Below are 6,000 nucleotides of genomic sequence, written 5' to 3'. Positions count from 1 at the left end.
CAGGTCAGATCCCAGCCAGGAGGAACTGCTGGGGCAGGGATGAGAGCACCAAGTTACAGACACAGCTGAGCCAAGGGGGAGAACTGGGGACGTAGCTCAGGGTCTGCATTTGTGTTCAGGCAGGAATACAAATTACAGAGGACAAAGACAAGCCTTTTCCTTAAATCAAGTTAAAGATTGTCTTTTCTCTCTGCTACCAAGCTAAATGTTCAAAAATCATAAATCAGGACCCCAGGCATGACAAGTCTGACTTCAAAAAGTGGGAACTCAAAAGTATTGACCATCTTTGGCCCTGAACACCATCACAATAAGGTTTCTGAGGCCCTCAGGAACATCAGCATTACATGTCTGAACTCCTAGAGCTGCAACAGCTAGAGATTTCACTGGAATTCATTTGGGCTTTTTTCTACGCTCATGTTATTGGACATCTCCACAAAGTGGGCCTTTAATATCACACAATGCCTTGACACCAGACTCCCAGGGACCCCAGTGACATTAGATAGCCATTCTAGGGCCTGTGGGCTGCTCTGAACTTCACTGGGCTACAAAATTAGCCCAGAAACACTCCTCCCTCTGCTCCTGCCAAAACTTCTCCATGAACTCCCTGTTAGTATTTACTCTGGGTTGGATACTGTCTGTATGTGAATTGAGAGTTGCACCTGTGTACTCACAATCAGATTAATCTCATTTAGGCACAGATAGCTGCACTAGGAAGGGAGCTCCAACCTGCCAAGTCCTGGCCAGTGTGCAGAGCAGACATTGTGACTGCAGAGGAAGCTGGGCCAGGGAAGTGGGCTGGTTGAAAAAGTGACCTGACACAATATTCCCAGATCATTTACAGCAGTGGCTCCATGAGGTGGCTCCCAGTACAATCCTTCAGCCATTAATGCCAGCACAAAGGAGAGCTCAGGGACACAGAGACGTCCCTTTAGTCTGCACTCAGATGCAGTTAAATTGCAGTCATGGAAACAAACATAAATTCCCTGCGGTCATTTTACAGTCCTGCAAGTTTTTCTGCCATGGTTAGAGCTCAAGCTGTTTTTTAAAGAGGCCACAAATATGGGATGAGGAAATATGGATATTATACTTTTTTCTTTTGTGTTTTTTCAGTTAGATCTTCAGATTGCAAAACCTTCAGAGCAGGGCTCACCCATCTTCCTGCCTCTTCAGAAAGAGCCTTACTTGGCCTTTCAAATAAACACATTGGGTAACATGAAAAACAGAGAGGATGTTGTAGCTGTCATGTCTGGCAGAGGTCCAAATTTGCCCCTCTTATCATAATGAATAACTGCATTTTGCACAAATGGGAGCTAGAAAAGGCCTTTCTTAATCCATGGACAATTATACAAAATGAGTCCAAAGCCACACCTATTAGCAATCATGAAGGAGCCTTCCTGACTAAATCAGCTTAATCTCACTGTCCCCTGACAGAAATATGTTGTAGCCTGCAGGTCACCTCCATGATAGTTCTTCTTCTTTCTCCCTGAGTACCTGCAGTTTAGTTCACTGATATGAACTTTACAGGACTGTGGATTTTGGGGCATACCACTAAAAATGAAGGATTTGGGAAGTAAAAGAACAAGCTGTTAGAGTATAACAGTTTACATCTACCTATTAATTCTCAAAAATCACAAACTATTGCCCTGAGAAGGTAGAGTCCCAAACCAAGCACACTCTGTGGACTAGCATTTACTAAACGCTGGGAAAACAAAGATGTAGTTTTCAGCAACTTGGTGCATGTAATGAAACAGAACCTAACCTTAAAGGGGTTTGGGGTTGGTTTTGCCTGATATCTGACAGAAGATGTTGAGAAAGATTTTTAATGAGAGAGCCTCAATCTGGGGTTTCCCCAGTAGGGTTTTTTAAGCCACTAAGTATGAATGAAAAGAAATTTCAGCCTCAGCTGGGTCCCCCTTGGTGATCCCAAATTCCCCAGGCAGGGCCAGAGTGGGGGTGCTCACAGGGGGCTCACAGCCATGGTGCACCTTGGCTGTCCACAGGTACATCAGGTACACCTTTCCTTGAGGCATGGACCTGGAGGTGTATTTCAGGATCAAAGCAAATCAGCAGAGGTCTCTGGGTGTCAGTTAAATGATACCAACATAATCACCAAGCCTGTGTTAGTTACTTTTTACTATATATATATCTTACATAAATGAAGATTAAAACTTCTTATAGACCCTTGAATCTTAGGTCTTCATTTGAGACCAGCACAATGTCATATTTTGCAAAATAATTCAATATTTTAAGATTAATCCAATGGTTAGAAGTAACTTAGCAGGTATTTTTCTTGAGAAATCTTACCAAGTGGCATCTACTCACAAAGCAGCACAAGGCAATGTAACCACATATTTAATTTGCTGCTACTACTGAGCAGGTTGGCTTGCCCTGTGCTTTTATTTTACAGTAGCTTTGATTACACTTTTCTCTATAAAGTCTGCATCTGACAGCATGGAACACATTTATCTGAAGTATGGAAAGAAATAACAGTAATAGGATCTCCTGCTTATATGTGAGAGAGCAGATGACAACATAACAAACTCACCTATGCCATTACCTCTCTGAAAAAAAGTCAGAATTTCAGCTGCAGTGACCTTGTGGTCACAAAGATCACAAATTGCAGGACAGAAGATGTGGAAAGGAAGGGGCTGCACTTAGACAGGTGTACATTGTTACACTACATCCTGCAGTTGTTATATATCCAAAACTAGTTCTCTGAAGACAGAAATCAGGCTTCCCCTCATGTTGTTCAATAGTTTACAAAATACAACTGACAATAATTCACACTGTGAATGTGTTGCTCAATGGCAGTAAAGGAAATATCTCTTCATTTAAAGACCTAGACCCCAGGAAGAAAATAAAGAAAGTGCCAAAAATGCAGACATTACCAACTTGCCCAGATGAATTTGGCCCAGCCCTGCACAATATAAAAGAAAAGCCTTTTTTAAAGGAGTTGCAGTTGAAGCCTAACAGAATTTAGTAAAATTGACAGGAATGTTATGGTAAACTTGATAGTAAGAAAAATCAAGAGTCTAGTATATGTAGAGAAATATGCTTTGTGAACTAAACTAATAGAAATGTTCCTATATAACAAATTAGTAAAACATCCAATTTTGTTTGCTTTTGTCATTATAAACCAAGTTATGCCCTGTCTAGACTGAGCTGTGGGACTCCTAAGAGAGATCCCTGTCTTGTAGGGATTCCTAAGCTCCAAAATAGATCGCCATCACATTTAGGTTCTTTCCAGGCTGCAAAGGCACAGATATTTTCCCACAGTTTTGAAACTCACAGCTCAGACCTCCAGCTCATGGAATGCCACATAGTCATCAACAACAGAAGAACTAAAAAATATATATCACTCTGAACACCAGAATCTGTGCTGCTCTTCACATCTAACTTTTCAAGCCACCTTGTTAAGGACTATGTGAGTCTATAATGTAATTTAGAAGAGCTTTTCTGTTCATAAAGCTATGGCATCTCTTGAGGAGTTAATATTTGTTCTGAGGATCAACAGGCACTATAACTGAAATTAAAGATGACTTTTTCATCTAAAAAATCCTTTCTAAGCCTCATTGACTTAGTGCCCTATTCACAGTCTAGAGTTTGGAGCTAAAACAGAGAACACAGAGCCATGGTTCTGCTGACAGGAAAAGACAGTTATTGGAGGGTTTTATCCAATTTGATCCTACTCACAGTATATCTCAATTTCTCACCATGTTTTAATCAAAGTAAGATTTTATGAATATCCACTACTACTTACCCCAATAGATCCCAGGACTGGAAACCCTCATGCTCAGAAGTAGGATCTAGGTATTAAAATAATTCTCATTAAGCAAAATAAAATTCAGAGAAACATATTTCAAGGCCCACTGAGTTAAAAGAACTAGGACACAGTAGCAGTGGTTAGGTATTTATTAATTTCCCTTAGGTTACAGCAGTCACTTTCACAAACAGGTTCCAAAGAACACCATTGTGCAGAACCAGATCAGGCTGTATGGGATTCAGCCACTTAGGCACCAGAAGTGCCATGGACAGTGTAAAAACTGACACCAAAGTGGGAGAGCATCAGCCATCTTCATGCTGTGCCCTGCCCCTGCCAGGAACAGTTTTTGAGCTTGGCTATTTTGAATGGTGAATTTTTCCAAAGCCTGCAGATCCCACTGCTGTGTTTCATTTCCCTGAGAACATTAGACTGAGGGAAAATCCAGAACCCAGGACTACTTATTAAACTTGCCTTTATGCAACTTCATATTTCAAAGAATTAATAAACAATGCCAAAATCTCTATTATAAGGATGAAGAAAGTATCTCAGGAAGTCTTTTTCCTTTGCAAAGCTAATCGATACAATGTTTTAGGTATGGTACCCAGACCACAATCCCATATTATGCTGAAAGGAAAGAAAGAAGTATAAGAGATAGAATGGTGTTTTCATTACAGTTTAACTGTTTCAAACAGTTTAACTGTTTAACTTTCTTTTTATTTTAATATGGCCTGTAGTCCAAATCTGATAAATGAAAATATAATTAGATAGTGAGGAATCGACACTACAAACCCAGCCAACAGGACAGTTCTTTCAGGGATTATTTCTCAGCAAATGGTCAAAATCCTAGACCCATTAAATTAGGAGAAAAATTCATTGTGTGAAAGTGAGGAGGGCTGGATTTGTCTGGCCCATACAATACTGCAAACACGACCACAAGCAATGAGTGCCTGCCTTGGGATAAAAAAAGACATTGAGCTTACAAAAGCCATCTATCTCCCTGTGAAAACAAATACCAAAAGGCTGTTCCAGTCCATGGTTCACTGTTGAATGTTTTGATTCAGGTGGGCTCTGGCTCTCTGATGTCACTCCTTCACACACGTGCTTCATTTGACACACAGAGCCAAAGACTAGCTCCACTGAAGTCCTGGGACTTGCTTAGTGCTAGGATGAAAAAACCCCCACTGGCTTCAAGTGTGAAAGATCAGAGACTGAAGGATCAAACTTTATAGCAAGTAGGGTCAAGCAGCAAGTTCCCAGCCCACAATATGAGCACTGGTTTTTATTATCTATCACTGCCCTGCTCTGAAGGACTCTTTCCAGGTGACAGTCCCTCGTTTTTTCTGAATGGCTGTTATCAGATCACAGCTTCACACTAGAGCTGTTTATAAATGCTCCTTATGACATTGCTTTTTTTTTTTTTTTCTATTTTTTATCAAGCCATTTTTCCACCATGAAACAGGACGTTTATTGTTCATATATAAGAGGCAATGAACCTGCAAAAGCAGCGTTCATAAAACCTGGAAACCTCCTCAACAAGCAAAATGACTAACTGTGACGGACGGACATTCATAAATCACTCCATATCTTTCATCATAATTCCTGCAGTTTCATTAATTCCTAGAGGAAGACATAAATCTAATGTGCATCTCAAGGAGCCAGCAGGCTGCCTGGCTCTCCAGGCATAAAATAAATATGAAGCTCCCTTCCCTACTGAGGAGATGCAGGTTTTGCATGTGTGCACAGCAGGAAATCCATGTCACTCAAAGTGTGGGGATATCCTGGGCAGCACTACAGGCATCACTTTTGTTTTCAGAATGTGCAAATGCTCCATCCTAATCTTGCCCCCACTGAACTCAGTGGATCCTTTTCCCTATAAAGCTCAGGCAGAACTGTATGGATAAAGTCTTTAATCTATCTCTGCTTTTGAACAATCAGGTGAAGAGTGCAGATTTTATTTCCAGAACTGAGGGGCCACCCTCAGTGCCTGGGCCAGTGCTGCAGGTGTCCTCTTGGAAGGGTTCTGGGCACCTGCAAAGGGTCTGGCTAACCTGCAACAGCTTGGAGGATCACAGAGAATACGTACATCCAGCAGAATCCATAAAAAAAAAAAGGACAAGCTGTGATAAGCAGAAAAAGAAATAACGCTTTCACAGTGAAGCCTGGTGCTATGCAAATTGCTCCCTGGAAATGCTAAAGCAAGTTTGACATCGTGTGGCCAGAGTCAGCATGGGAATAAC

The sequence above is a fragment of the Melospiza melodia genome, chromosome 8 (genome assembly GCF_035770615.1).
Source record: "Melospiza melodia melodia isolate bMelMel2 chromosome 8, bMelMel2.pri, whole genome shotgun sequence".
Taxonomy (NCBI): Eukaryota; Metazoa; Chordata; class Aves; order Passeriformes; family Passerellidae; genus Melospiza; species Melospiza melodia.
This window is presented reverse-complemented; position numbering follows the sequence as displayed.